Source organism: Etheostoma spectabile, unplaced genomic scaffold, assembly GCF_008692095.1.
Source record: "Etheostoma spectabile isolate EspeVRDwgs_2016 unplaced genomic scaffold, UIUC_Espe_1.0 scaffold00569957, whole genome shotgun sequence".
Lineage (NCBI taxonomy): Eukaryota > Metazoa > Chordata > Actinopteri > Perciformes > Percidae > Etheostoma > Etheostoma spectabile.
In genome coordinates, this window is record NW_022605451.1 from 1,559 (window position 1) to 17,901 (window position 16,343).

General features: G+C 41.3%; 1 long non-coding RNA gene and 1 pseudogene across 1 annotated transcript; one reads left to right on the forward strand and one right to left on the reverse strand.

The window, feature by feature from the left end:
* Positions 1 to 285: 285 nt before the first annotated feature.
* LOC116685545 (uncharacterized) lies at positions 286 to 4,282 on the reverse strand. Its single transcript, XR_004330978.1, has 3 exons — positions 4,014 to 4,282; positions 1,871 to 1,944; positions 286 to 405 (listed from the first exon to the last, which is right to left on the reverse strand). It is a non-coding gene; the product is annotated as an uncharacterized LOC116685545 (long non-coding RNA).
* Positions 4,283 to 4,542: 260 nt separating this feature from the next.
* LOC116685544 (TBC1 domain family member 22B-like) lies at positions 4,543 to 16,312 on the forward strand (annotated as a pseudogene).
* The last annotated feature ends 31 nt before the right edge of the window (positions 16,313 to 16,343 follow it).

A 16,343-nucleotide genomic window follows, 5' to 3' on the forward strand; every position in this document is an offset into this window, starting at 1 on the left:
TGTGCATTGAGACTACATTACTGCTGCACTCTCCAGAATTGGTCTTTTTCCAGCAAAGGAAGTACATTTACAGGCAGTGTTCTGTTAACAGACAGCTCGTTACATCGCAGAACTATTTAGTGGGGAAATATAAATACAGTGCTAGACACTCCTGCTAGAAATGTAGGAATCATGATGTAAATGAATCTGCCCATGTAGTTCTACAGTAATACGGCGATGTATGAAGGTCAAAGGTGAAGAGGAGCGAAGAGTAAACACACACAACACCACAGACAGAGATGTGTCTTACCTTTTTCAGAGAATTCACCATCCCTCATAGCGTGATGACGGTCGGAGTGTGGGAGCACAGCTAGTGATGACCCATTGAGCTTGAGATGAAGAATCCGGCTATGCATCACCATGGGCCTGAAGAGGAGACCTGCAAAAACTGCGTTTGTTTTACCGCCCGTCACAGTGTAGCTATTCTTCTGACAAATTAAATGGCATTTTACTAGTTGTGTCAATTCACAAAGCCCTCAGCGTGGTAAAGAAAAAAATATTTTCTTTCTCTATTAATTATAAGACTGAAACAATGTGTTCTCATGTGACTAATGTGAACAAACGCTGAATGCAAAAAGTGTAAAACTATACATGACTTAGAAAGAGTTATCAGCAATGCTTTATTTTGAGTCTACCTATTTAGCATTTCTAAGCAGCTAACATTAAATAAATGGTGTATAAGACACTGTAATGAACTTCTAAGTAGATTTAAGTGATTAAGTGTAAGTTTGTCAAAAATGTAATAATAAAAAATAATGAATAATGCAGAAAAACATATTTTTTGTAGGAAAAGTCTTGACACATGCTGTACATTAATACACAATTAAAAATGTACTTATATCAGCTTATGATTGCATTATAGTTTGTTAAAAACCATTTTTTTTTATATTTATGCAGTGCTGTTCATCCTAAAGAGGGACCTACAGTGTTGCCAAAGTTTGCACAAGTGACATGAAGAAACACTTACCTCTTCTGACAAAAGCTTTGAACAAACTCCCACTTCAGAGTTCAAATCTGACTTCTCCAAATGTTCAAATATGCTCAGCTTTCACTGTCCAAATGTTCTCTAAACTCGAACATAACTACGGAGCTGAACCGCCACAATGACAAGACAACAGAGGTCAAAAAACAAAAAAACAAAAAAAAACAAAATAGTTCCTCTTTTCTTAAAGAATGCTGTCGGTGTGTTTCTGTTGAGACTTAAGCATTCAGGAAAGAAAAAAGTCACAATGCTTTCCTTTCAGGGGTGGGAAAGAGAGCAAAACAAGGGGGTCACACAAAGCAAAATATTCCTGGGGGCTTAAACTCCACTGAGCATGTGCCACGAGAAAGCACATTATTTTTTAATGCATTCTGCTGGAACAGACATTGCATAGATTAAAGTTAAAAAAATTACAAATGCCTCAACAGGAGAGTTTATTGTTCGAGAAGAGATGTCTCCCATCTAAAAGAAATGAATAAGTAGCCGGAGTGGACTGGCAGGAAAAAGTTCTGAGTAAATGTAACACTGTTGTGCCCCCGGCGACTCCAGCAGCCCCACACACAGTTCCTCATTGTCTTGCCTTGTGACTCTATTAGTGTATCTCCTCTTAGCCTACTACTTTCACACCACTGTTTGCCACAACGAGCTGGCCACACCAAAGAAACGCCGTTGCAAAAAGTCACAAGACCCAGTTCAAAATCTCTCCAAAAAATAAATAATAAAAAGTCATTATAAATGGATAATCCCAAAAAATGTGTGAATGGAGCTATTCTCGACTCCTAACGCCATGAGATCCACAACATACATTCGTTCCCAGCCTGTAAAAGTAACCCAGATATAAACTCTCACCTGGATTTTGTCAGTTGAAGTCCGTTGGACGCTGGAGGAGGTGAAGACACAGCTGGGGAACTGCATTGATTTCCCTAAACAAACACACACAGGAGAGCACCTGCAATTCAAATACATGGTGGGATGTAAACCGAAACTCTGTCATGTCTCCAAACGCTCCATTTGCCTGCATTTGAATAGGGCAAAGGGACTTTAAAATGTTCTCATCGGGGCTCTCAAGTGTAATAAACACTGGTGTTGTTTATTCATTAACAGATGACAATTCAGTTGATTTTCATTTCACTGACTACACATTGGTCATGCAAAACATGGCTGTGATGCCCTGCGTTTGAACTCCCTTTTCAAACGTTTACAGTAAATAAGTGGTTCAACTGGTTTCCTTTTGATCAAAGCTATGTCAATGTAGAGGAAAACGTCTGCCCATGTCTGCCCTCGTGTGGACAGAGGATCTAGATGCAGCATGCAGCAAAAAAAAAAGAGAAGTATTACTCAGCATCATCTAAGATACAAGGGCCAAAATACAGGGGAGTGTTTTGATTTGTGTGCCGGTTTGTGGTTTGCATATCTTGTAATTGCTGTAGAACAGCTACTAAAGAGCTCCTGGCAGTACTGCACTGGATTACTATTTCAGACTTTTTAATTTCACTATTTTCCTTTCAACCGGCCGGGACCTCAAGGGCAGGGGTCTTTTAGGCCAGGGGCCCCTTAGCTAAAAGAGATACAGAGTAGGGACCACCTACCGCAAATATTGTGTACAACTGAGTTGCATATTGGGCATAACTGGGCAGAACGGATGAAAAGAAATGCATATTATTGCGTCATGTTTTATTGTGAAACACATCTGGGAGGCACAGTGACTCCTTAAACTTAACTGTATGGCTACCACAATAGGCCGATTTGTCTTTACTATTAAAATGAGAAACTTTTTACATAATTTGGCAGCAGCCCTGCACTAACTCTGAGAAACCGCTTGGGGTCTCGGACCCCTTGTTGCAGATTTCTGCTCTTGGGCAAGTTGTGTAACAACTACATCAATATTTTAGTGGGATGTTTTGGGGTCTGGGCTTCTCTTGGAATTTGCTTCTTTTTTTTAAACTTTTCCAGGTTTTTCAAAATATATAACCCCTTAATTTGGCCATAAAAAGAAAACATCAAAAATGTAGGCCTATAACCAGAGGTCTAACTTTCATTATTCAGGCCTATAACCAAATGTCTAACTTTCATTATTCAGGCCTATAACCAAATGCCTACCTTTCATTATTTAGGCCTATAACCAAATGTCTAACTTTCATTATTCAGGCCTATAACCAAAGGTCTAACTTTCATTATTCAGGCCTATAACCAAAGGTCTAACTTTCATTATTCAGGCCTATAACCAAAGGTCTAACTTTCATTATTCAGGCCTATAACCAAAGGTCTAACTTTCATTATTCAGGCCTATAACCAAAGGTCTAACTTTCATTATTCAGGCCTATAACCAAAGGTCTAACTTTCATTATTCAGGCCTATAACCAAAGGTCTAACTTTCATTATTCAGGCCTATAACCAAAGGTCTAACTTTCATTATTCAGGCCTATAACCAAAGGTCTAACTTTCATTATTCAGGCCTATAACCAAAGGTCTAACTTTCTTTATTTAGGCCTATAACCAAAGGTCTAACCTTCATTATTCGGGCCTATAACCAAAGGTCTAACTTTCATTATTTAGGCCTATAACCAAAGGTCTAACTTTCATTATTCAGGCCTATAACCAAAGGTCTAACCTTCATTATTCGGGCCTATAACCAAAGGTCTAACTTTCATTATTTAGGCCTATAACCAAATGCCTAACTTTCATTATTTAGGCCTATAACCAAAGGTCTAACCTTCATTATTTAGGCCTATAACCAAAGGTCTAACTTTCATTATTTAGACCTATAACCAAAGGTCTAACCTTCATTATTTAGACCTATAACCAAAGGTCTAACTTTCTTTATTTAGACCTATAACCAAATGCCTAACCTTCTTTATTTAGACCTAACCAAATGCCTAACTTTACCTCGACTGTCCCACTGAACTGTGTTGAAAAGTGCTCTATTCACAACAACAAAGGTAGCTCTCCAGCTAACACTTATTTTCAGAAACGAGAAGCTTTGGTGTATCACCTCTCTCTCGAGGGTCGACGGTTGCTAATCAGGAGTTTGAACCCATCCCATTCCCCAACTTGACTATCCCATCCGAAACATAACAACATGCAGTTGTTACCATGTCCCAACGACGACTTTGACTTTGAACAGTAGGCTCTTTCAGAACAATAATCACACTTTTCCCTACCCGCACGAAGTTTCAAACGTCTCCCTGTCTTTGTTTCTATCCGCGAGCATCCCCAACCGTCACTCCACCGTCTCATCCTATTGGACACTTGCACTGCACCTGTTCGACTCACCCGCCAATCACACGCTTCGGGCTGTGTACTCCAAGATGGCGGCTTCCAGTGCTCCGTGTCAGACATCATCGCATATGAAAGCTAAATATTACTATCTGCCGCTCGTGTAAACGCATGAAGAGACGAGACCAGAAGAAGCCGAGTGGGGCTGAGTTGTCGCCAGTAAAACGCGGAAACTGGTTCCATATGGTTTGTTCGCGCGAGGAGCCGGTCTCGGTGTCGGTCTGAAGGGGGTTGTGTTCCCGAGTATGGCCACCGAGAACAGGATCAATTTTTGGAGGAGAAACGCAAAGGTTCCCGGAAGGTGGGTTATTATCACTCACTCTCTTTCAACGATACTAAACGAAGCTGGACTACAGGACTCCTTTAGTACATTTCAGACGGATACTGTTATAGATTGTTGAAAATACCATCAACAGTCGGTACATAAACAAATAGGTTATATGATGTAATAAAATCATATTTTAGCTTGAACTTATAATATGGTAAATATAAGAATACTAGCTTAAAACTGAGGTCTTCGGCTGAGCCAAACGGATAAGATGTCTCTGTAAGTACCCCATGAATAGTCATTAGTTGACCATATTGTAATAGAAGTTTCAATTCATTCACTTGAGGACTTTTCAACCCTTTCCACTGTCTGTATTGAGCGTGTGTCTTTAAATATCCTCCTGCTGAGATGGACAGACCTCCATCTCTTTCTGCTCTGCGGTTTCTAACGTTCAGAGTGGAGCTGTCAGCTGGCCCTGTCCGTGCATCGCCCGCCATATGTTTTCTCTCAGTCTGTGCTAAGAGGTGGTGACCCTCGCACTTGAGAGAGATAGTAGAGATAGTAGACACAGGAAAGGAGACCGCACAATCTGCCTTGATGAGGTCCACTGCTTTAATCTCAGATCTCTTATTTTGTAATCTCTTAGTGCTTTTTAGATGAGTCATAAGTGAAGAAGTTAAATGAAATACGTCCTCCTTTTTTTGTGGCAGTTTTATTCATGATGACCAAACCAATGGCTCACCCACAAAAAACGATTTGCCAGATCATAGTTTGAACTCTTATAAGCCTACCAAGTAGAGACTATATGATGTGTTATGGAAAAAAATAGTATGTTCCTGAAGTGCACCATTGTTTATAAATTAAGCCACAGCACTAGGTTAGTCCAAGCCTGTATAGCTTGCTTAATAGGCAGCGTGGTAATGGATTATAATGGGCACTCAGGACCTCTAAGTATTCCTTTATTCTGTTTTCCTCACCCTGCCCACTTATGGAAAATGAAAACTTATCAGACTTCATTGATAAGGCCGACGTACAGTATACATACTAATGTGTTCATATATCTGTATTAGCCTGTGTATCTTTATGACTATGAAGACTGAGGGTTGTCCTGTCCTGGCTTCATGCCACTGCCAGGCAGAGAGGGTGGAGCGTAGTGTGTTTGGGAAATCTGAGAAGAGAGGATCTCTAAGGAGAGGGCGTTGCTGTCTTTGTCACACACACTGATCTTTCTCAAACTGTGGTGGGTGGAAGGCTGAAAACACAAACGCATGTTAGAACAGGAAAGCAAGCAGCTAGTCTTAGTGCCTGTCCTTGAGCCGCTACTGATAAAAACAAGTCGTAGGCTGATAAACAAGAGACTCTGGCACAGCTAGATAATCAGCAGGCCCAGTTCTCAGGCGCCAGGCTTTAACTGTCAGTTTATTCATGCAAATGACATGAATAGGTTGACATTGTTTAACCTCAGAGAAGCCTGGGAGAAGCCACAGTTTGTCAGTCCACATACAACTAGTATTAATCTATTTGTTGCTAGTAAAGTTTCTGCAACACAGAGATGGCATTTCGGATAAACCATCATACTAGATTTATTAGTTATAAAACAAACACTATTTTTGTAGCATTCTGATGTTTTTTCAATGACAATATTATTTTTTTTCTTCATGTCACTTTTTTTTTACAGTGTCAAGTTTTTAATTGTTTGACTTTGTCTGCTTTGGGTATACCGTAGTAGAGGAAAAGCTGAGCTGAGTAATAACATTTGCGCATCCGGTGAACATAATGCTCACCATAGGGTGGTGAAGAACACAGGGGCTGTGCAAGCTGTCCCCTCGTTCTGTTGGTACAAACTACAAACAGCACAATCTAAATAAGACAGGGTTAGGGTCAACAAATAAAAGGATGCACTGTATGTAATAAATGTAAGGCAGAACGTGATGCTGAATTCGCTGGCTCTGTGATTCACAAAATACTCCCCACTGGGGTTTTCCAGCTTTGCAAAATCATCCAAGAACATCAGTCCTTCACAAAGACACATCCCAAATGTAAGCACATTTTCAGGGATCCCCCAAAACTGGTCTTTCTTTTTAATACTTTATTTTAAATTGTTCTTATAACAGTGCCAACAGGAAACTAGACGAGACAGCAAAAACAAACAGAATTTTTTTTTTAAAACACAGGGCTGCCAGAGTATCAGAGTGTGAGATTAAAGCATTTTTAGATTAAGGATGTAGCATAGCACCAAACATACAAATCAAACATATAGGTCTCTTCAAGCATATCAAACCAAAGCTGGTCTTTAAGCGGTCTATCAATCTCAGGGATCTTCTGTTAAAAGCTGATATTTCCACGCCTTGTCCATTCTTAATATCATTTTCACAACAGGAACCACAGACGTGGTAGCTACACCCAGAGGTTTAGCACTCAGTCTTCTAGCCACCATCACACAGGCTAATATACTTATGCATAACGTGATCACCTACAGAACCCCTCATGCCATTTACCTTATCCTCTGCTCATGTGGTCCGCTTTGTGTCTGCAAAACCTCAAGGCAGTAGCACTCTTGCATTAGCAAGCATCGCGCTAACATCTGAACAGATGATGATTGCAGCCTTTCATTTCATTCATTGTGGTATTGAGAAAGTAAAAATGTTTTCACACACTTTTTAAATGAGAAAATTTTGAGTTCTAAAAATTACCCAGTACCAGTATTGGAGAAGTAGGAGAAGATCTCTGGGGCCAGAACTGGAAAGAAAACTACATCCTCCTGGTAGGCAATGGTGAAGATCACTGAACCAGCTGGAGAAGATTATGAATGACTTATACGTACTTCCCAAAATGGGTTGAATGACCAAGTGGTAAGAAAACTTCTCCAGTAAAAGCCTTCCTGCTTTCGATCCTTTTTGTACCCGGATTTTGAAAGAAAATGACTGTATGTATGGTTTGTTCTTTGGTTTAATGTGACGTGTGATTGGTCCACTACTGCAGCAGCTACAACCCATACAGTCTGTGGTGTGGTAAAGGCGGTGCGGCGTGTTTGATGGAATTGGCAATTCAGCGTGCCAAGATGTTAATTGTTTTTAAACGATACCCAGCCCTCACATGAACAGTATTCACCTTGTTTGCTTGTAATAATACTGGGCACAGTAGGTATGACTGTCATATTCAACCCAGTGCATGGGCCAAAGTGACGTTTTCAACTGTGGTGCATTATGGTGCACCTTTCTAATTCATGATTCTCTGGGCGGGCAAAGCAAAGAAAGTGGCGATAACCTTGCTCCTTATGATCTCATAAGGGGCAAGATTCCAGATCAACCCATCTGAGCTTTCATTTTCTCAAAGGCAGAGCAGGATACCCAGGGCTCGGTTTACACCTATTGCCATTTTTAGCCACTGGGGGACCATAAAATGACATTTTCAAAATTTCCCTTTGATTGAGGGATTGAGTAACACACTGCAACTAGGAAACAAGCAAAATATATTTACAAAGAACTATACAAGGACAGCACGTGTGTCTGCTAACTTTACCCTATATCTTAATATTGAGTAGACAGGCTGACTATTAGCATTAGCTAGGTCAAAGCCTGGGAAGTGGCGTGTGTTTTTCTGAACAGGGGTGACAGCATTCCACATGTCATCTTCTGCAGTGTACAACCAGTTTATGGAGCACAGCATCCACCTCTCGACCCACGATTGCGACGCACGTAAGTGCTAAAAATAACTGGACTGCATGGCGTCATGTTACCCACATGGATGCGTTTTAATTGTGTGTATGTTTTTTGTGTCTCCCATTTTCAACCTTGTTTTGCAGCACATTGTCCCATGCTTCAAGTACTTGAACATGTACGGATTGCATGCACCAGTACTGTACCAGTGTGACCCAAACTTATCATTTACATTGTTTAATATACTTAACTGACTTCCAGTGTGCTATTGCCCTTTTTTGTTGGATTTGCTGTTTAGTTTTTTGTTCCTTTTTGGCGATAACATATCCTACATTTCTGTGTATATTACGTACCTGTATCGTACATGAATGAGACCATTAAATTCTTTACTTTTCTGTCTTTTTTTTCTCTTTTTCTTTCTGTTCGATCTCTCGATCCATCCATCCGCAGGTATCCCAAAGACACAAAGCCTAAGTTCAACAATCTCAAATCCAAAAAGGCCTCTAGCTTCCACGAGTTTGCCCGCAGCACCAATGATGCTTGGGACATCGACGAAGAGGAGGACGAGGATTTCCTTGGGACCCCGCCCAAACTTCATCAGGCCTCCACTCAGTGTCCACACAGAACCAGGTAACTACAAGACATCATTTTTATCCCTGAGAGACTGGGCATTGGTATGAAATGAGAGAAGATATTCTGATGTGTTTGCACTCAGCAGCAGCAGAAACAGGCTGTTGACACAGAAACTGGGGTGTCACACAGACTGGCACCTCCCAGGCCAGAAGCTGAAACCTCCAGGATGGGCAGGAAGAAGACGCAGAGTGCGAGCATGTCAATGGCAAGGTGGTCAAGTCTAGTAGTGACGCCTATCTCAACACGTCCTCAGGTATGTGGGTAATATGCTGCAGAAGTTCATTTGGCATTAAAAGCTCCTGAGCAGCTTATCAGGTGATTCATAGGGAAGCTAATTACAGACTTTGTCAGGGGGACATAGTCTCGCATTGCCAGCCCTATCTCCCCAGCACTGTGGTGTAAGGTCTGGCTACACCACACATACATGCTAGGATAGGAGAAAAAAACACTCTGGGTTGTTTGCATTTCTTCAAACCAATCGCAATTCGTTTGGGCGGAGCTAAGCTGCAGACACAACAACGGTGGCTCTGCAACATAGTCTTGGGAAGGGCCACCACTTTATGGCTGGGCAATATTTGATATTATATCCACATCGATATATAAGACTAGATATCGTCTTAAATGGAAATGGAATATCCTTATATCTCCATATGACACAAAATGTTGTCTTTTCCTGGTTATACAGACGGCATTACAGTAAATTGAAGTGATTTTCTAAACTAACCAGACTGTCCTAGCTGTTCTGTTATTTGCCTTTACCCACTTAGTCATTGTATTCCTATCATTGCTGATTATTTATCAAAACTCTGATTGTGTATATTTTGTGAAGCACCAACAGTCAACACTACAATATCGTCGCAATATCGATATTGATGTTTTTGGTAAAAAAACATGATATTTGATTTTCCCTATATCGCCCAGCTCTACGCCACATACAATATTAAATGAAGCTAACTGTTTAAACAAAACAGTAACATGAGCTATTAAATAAGCTGGATACATGTTAAACATAATTTTCTCTTACCAGTCAATCACTGGGTGTATTTTGTCCACAGCGATCCCACCACTCTGTCCCAAAACCTCCCAGTTAAAGAGGACATGCCGTATACATATTCTTTTGTAAATCTTTATAGTCGTTCCCAAAAAGAACCAAGCAGGCCTGCCGTGTTGCACTAAACCACCTCAGAACGGTAATAAAGGCGGCAACAAAACGGGAAATGATGTCTAGATTGAGAGGAGCAATAAAAAAAGATAATACAATACACATCTTTTTGGGGTTGTACATTATGTCTCATTTGCAGGGTTTTACTGGTCTGGGCTCCTCATTGATTCATAAAACAGTTTGGAGTCTACTCAAAGTTTTTTTTGACTTTCATTATATTTTCTCATTTTTCTTGTGTGGCTCTCTACAGTTCGCTCCACGCTGCAGAAGCAGCAGTCTCTGCCAGTTCGTCCCATCATCCCACTGGTGGCACGCATGTCAGACCAGAACGCGTCAGGGGCACCACCCATGACGGTGCGGGAGAAGAGCCGACTGGATAAATTCAAGCAGCTGCTGGCTAGTCCCAACACTGACCTAGGTACGACAGCAACACACGCTTTCATCGTGTAGGGATGGAGGGATTCTTGGTTCTAGGATTCACATATGCCTGTGTTGGCCGTCAGATGGTGCGGCAAAAACTCAGGTCTTCCATTCATTTTTGAATGGTGGTAGTGCATTTAGGCTGCGTGGGGGTTGCTGAGGGGGAGCTGAAAAGTTGAGGCCAATCAACTTTTGGAGTAACGCAACCCCACCCCATGGCATGCTGCGCTAGCCAATCATGTAACCGGAGATCAGACCTGTCAGTGTGTTTTGAGGCGGTGTAAGAATCCCAAAAAGGGAACGGGAAACATCACTGCCACTATCGCTGCCTCAAGTTTTCAAACGCAAACACAAGCGCTGAACTGCCCAGGAGATTGTGTACAGCTGAATGTTTGCCAGACAACAAAGCACAGTCGAAATGTTTCGCTTGTCTCTTTTCTTTTTTCTCTGTCTCCATGAAATTAAGTGCGGTCGGGCACGTCAAGATCTATATTTAGATCTGATAGAAAACAGTCATTGTGATATATAAAGTCCACTGTGCAACATACATTATGTCGGACAAATAATCCGTTTAAATGACTCTCATACCATTGCACAACCCTGCTGAAAATCACCAGATTGTTTTTTTTGGTCTGAATGCAGCTTACACTTCACTGACGCTACTGCATTACCTGCTTGTCTCTGTTTGTTGATCTGTACTGTGGCTTTCAATAGACTGTTGATTATATGGGTTTATATGTCGCTCTGTGCTGTTACAGAGGAACTCCGGAAGCACAGCTGGTCGGGCATACCAAGAGAAGTCCGGCCAATCACATGGAGACTTCTCTCTGTAAGTCCCATGACTGTGTTTTGAAGTATCACATGTTCTGAGCTCTATCTTCAATCATTCAGTCTCAACAGAACTGTTAGAGAGTCCAAGTAAAAAAAAAAAGTTTTCTTTGCAGCCAGTTGCATTCCTTTTTAGAAAATTGTCAAACGCCTTATCCTTCCAGGCAACCTTATCTACGTTCTATTCTCTTATCTCAAATGGCTGGCCAGTTCTGTTCTTCTAAACACGTTCTCGTCTGTGTTTTTCTCTCGTCTCCTTGCTCTCTGACAGGGCTACCTGCCGGCCAACAAGGAGCGCAGAGAGCTGGTGCTAAAAAGGAAGCGAGACGAATACTTTGGCTTCATAGAGCAGTATTACCACTCCAGGACAGACGAGCACTATAAAGACACATACAGACAGGTAATACTTTTACAGTTAAGGGTAACAATAAGGAGAAGACATTAGACTATTCATCTATTCAGTTTTATTAGTGTCAAATAATAACTCAGGACAATTTACAGATAGAGCGGGGCAAGACCACGCTGTAATTTTACAGAGACCCAACATTCTTCCTACTCAGTCGAACTAATCAGTAAACACACAAACATGTTATCTGCTGTGATGATCCTGAGTAACCTCTCTTCCTATCAGATCCACATCGATATTCCAAGAACCAACCCTCTAATTCCCTTGTTCCAGCAGGCTGTAGTACAAGAGGTAAGATCTGAACTTTATGACTTGCTTTCTGATATCTCTTATATACAGACGTGCTCAAATTTGTTGGTACCCTTACAGCTCATTGAAATAATGCTTCATTCCTCCTGAAAAGTGATGAAATTAAAAGCTATTTTATCATGTATACTTGCATGCCTTTGGTATGTCATAGGATAAAGTAAAGAAGCTGTGAAAAGAGATGAATTATTGCTTATTCTACAAAGATATTCTAAAATGGCCTGGACACATTTGTTGGTACCCCTTGGAAAAGATAATAAATAATTGGATTATAGTGATATTTCAAACTAATTAGTTTCTTTAATTAGTATCACACATGTCTCCAATCTTGTAATCAGTCTTCAGCCTATTTAAATGGAGAAAAGTAGTCACTGTGCTGTTTGGTATCATTGTGTGCACCACACTGAACATGGACCAGAGAAAGCAAGGAGAGAGTTGTCTGAGGAGATCAGAAAGAAAATAATGACAAGCATGGTAAAGGTAAAGCTACAAGACCATCTCCAAGCAGCTTGATGTTCCTGTGACAACAGTTGCAAATATTATTAGAAGTTTAAGGTCCATGGAACTGTAGCCAACCTCCCTGGGCGTGGCCGCAAGAGGAAAATCGACCCCAGATTGAACAGAAGGATAGTGCGAATGGTAGAAAAAGAACAAGGATAACTGCCAAAGAGATACAAGCTGAACTCCAAGGTGAAGGTACGTCAGTTTCTGATCACACCATCCGTCGCTTTTTTGAGCGAAAGTGGGCTCCATGGAAGAAGACCCAGGAGGACTCCACTTTTGAAAGAAAACATAAAAAAGCCAGACTGGAATTTGCTAAAATGCATATTGACAAGCCACAATCCTTCTGGGAGAATGTCCTTTGGACAGATGAGTCAAACTGGAGCTTTTTTGCAAGTCACATCAGCTCTATGTTCACAGACGAAAAAATGAAGCTTTCAAAGAAAAGAACACATACCTACAGTGAAACATGGAGGAGGCTCGGTTAGTTTTGGGGCTGCTTTGCTGCGCCTGGCACAGGTGCCTGAATCTGTGCAGGGCACAATGAAATCTCAAGACTATCAAGGCATTCTGGAGCGAAACGTACTGCCCAGTGTCAGAAAGCTCTGTCTCAGTCGCAGGTCATGGGTCCCTCCAACAGGATAATGACCCAAAACACACAGCTAAAGCACCAAGAATGGATAGGAACAAAACATTGGACTATCTGAAGTGGCCTTCTATGAGTCCTGATTTGAATCCTATCGAACATCTATGGAAAGACCTGAAACTTGCAGTCTGGAGAAGGCACCCATCAACCTGAGACAGCTGGAGCAGTTTGCTCAGGAAGAGTGGGCCAACTACCTGTTAACAGGTGCAGAAGTCTCATTGAGAGCTACAGAAAACGTTTGATTGCAGTGATTGCCTCTAAAGTTTGTGCAACAAAATTTAGTTAGCGGTCCTCATTTTTGTCCATGCCATTTTCATTTGTTTCTTATTTACAATATTATGTTGAATAAAAAATCAAAAGCAAAGTCTGATTTCTATTAATATGGAATAAATAATGGTGGATGCCAATTACTTTTGTCCGTTTCAAGTTATTTCAGAGAAAATTGTGCATTCTTCGTTTTTTGTGGAGGGGTACCAACAAATTTGAGCACGTCTGTAGTATCACAGATACTAGACAAGAATAACTAGAATACTAGACAGAATAAAGCCCGGTAGCCTAAAAAGAGCCAGACTATAAGTTGAAAATGAAGCATGATACAGGCCTCGGGACTCATTTTAAACTCGTGACCTTGCTTTACCTCATGTCAAGAAAGGACAAATGAGATTGGAGACCCTTAAGATAAACGTACTGGCATCTACACTACCGTAGATAACTCATAACCCTGTGTGCTAAAAGTGTGACAGAGTATTTTTTATTCACTGAGGAAGAACCTGCATCAGATAACTACATAACGGCGGATCTTTGCTTTAAAAAAGGAAGTTCACTCAGCATGGCTTCTTCCTCAAATGTGGTGATATCATGTGGGTTTTCAAAACGCTTAAAGAATTGTGTATAGATTTACCAGGAACCTGTGATTGGGTTAAATCACAGCCAAATTAGAGCATGTCAATAATTCTTTATCAATGTTCAGCATTATCAACTTCTAGGGAATTAATTGTAGCGATATTGTCATATCGTGAATTTACATACTCAGAATTCTAATTAAGTTATTTTTTAAGATCATTTTTGGGCATTGTAGACCTTTATTTGTATAGGACAGCTTAGACATGAAAGGGGAAAGAGAGGGGGAATGACATGGAGTCAAACCCGCGGCCGCTGTGTCGAGGAGTAACCTCTATATGCTCTACCAGGTGAGCTGACCAGGCGCTCCGTAATGATGATTTGTCTTGTCTTGTTTTGGGTGATGTAACAGCAACCCAGTTATTGCATTGGATTTTAATTTAATCTTTATTTATCCAGGTAAGTCGATTATTAACAAATTCTTATTTGCAACGACGACCTGTGACATTGACACAGTTACACATTCATACCTGGAACTTGCCAAATACAACTACTAATCTAATCTGCTGGCCACTGAGCAGCTCCACTGGAGCGGTTGGGGTTAAGGGCCTTGCTCAAGGCACCTCAGTGGTTTAAATGAGGGAGCTACTCTTTTCACTTTCCCCACCCAGATTTTATCCTGTCAAACCGGGGAGCTCCCTGTCACAAGCTTGCTTCTTTAACTTCATTGACATTGATTTCCACTATGCCCAGCCACTAAGCATAACACATACTGTACCACACGTGTTGTCACACACTGCACTTTTGTCATTTTCTTTCTTTTCTCAGGTGTTTGAGCGTATTCTCTTCATCTGGGCCATCCGTCACCCAGCCAGCGGTTACGTCCAGGGAATCAATGATCTGGTCACACCCTTCTTTGTGGTCTTCCTCTCTGAGTTTGTCAGTAAGTTACTTGTGTCCTGCATACAGCCCCGTTCTATTCCCTCTGGACCAGAATGACTCTTGCCTTTGTTCCTGGTTTACAAGCTTTTTGTCTGTACCTATATTTTACAATGTTGAGGACTATATTGATGTCGTAATATGAGACAATATCATCTTATGATATAATATAGCAAGATGTTGTCTTGTCCTGGTTTTAAAGGCTGCGTTACAGAAAAGTGCTGTCATTTTTAAACACACCAGGTAGTCATTATATCCACATTATTGATGATAATTTATCTAAAATGTACATACGCTGAGTTCGCCTGGGGTGACTGAAATTGTTAATTGCATTGGTTCAAAAATGAGCGAAATAATTACTCTGCCACCGTCTGTCTGTTGCGTTCCAAGACAACCGTGCCTTGATTGGATTTCTTAAGGGCGAATTGTTAACTTGTTACAATGTAATTTAAAATCTGCTTTTGTCCATATGCGCCCGTGCTGTGTTCTCCAAGTGAAATATTTCCTACAACATCATCATATTGCCATCAAGGTATTTGGTAAAGAATATCGTGATATTGGATTTTCTCCATATCGCCCAGCTCTACCATGTTGTATTAGAGCTGTCCCCAATCAGGACTTTCACACTCACACTCACATAATTATTGATGTATTTTCTTCAATACAGCTGTCTTACAAATACAAGATTGACTCCCCTACCCAGTTAGTGTCAGTTCAGCTCAGCTGTCCCACACTAAACTCCACGTGTCTGACTGCTGGTAAAGGTTACAGCCGGTCATACTGTTGCTCCTGCACGTCTCTGTGTAACGCTTCAACTGACAAAATGTGAGTCGACTGTGGGTCTTTCTCCATTAAGGATTCATTTTATTTATGTTTGGACTTTAGGGGCAGCCCCAGTTAATACCTCGTCCAAGGTCATTAAAATTTTTTCAGTCAACCTCAGTAGAGGGCAGCATTCAGGACTAGGGGTCCTTAAATACATCCACGGTTCCTACTCCCTTCCTCCACTCTTCCCTTCCTCGCTTCTTAGTCCCTCCCTCCCACCGAAGCATGGGAAAGACGCGAGGAGAGAGGAAACCGAGGAAATGTGTTATCAGAGGGATGAGTTTTCTTTCCTCCAAGCCGTATGGGCGGCGTTAGCACAACCTTTTAAGCTGCGCGGCTGGAATAAGGCATCGAGACGACTTCTGGTTCGAACGAGGAGATATCAAAAAAGATACATGGAAGCAGCCCGGGAGCCTTTAACAAGAGTTATCTATGTGTTGGCCCATTTCTGTTCCATTCAGTGTTATTTGTTCCAGCAGAAGATGTGGAGAACTTTGAGGTGGCAGCGCTGCCCCTGGACACCCGGAGAAACTCGAAGCTGACAGCTTCTGGTGCATGAGCAAGCTGCTGGATGGAATACAGGTCTGCTTGCACACATACATCTCCATAAACC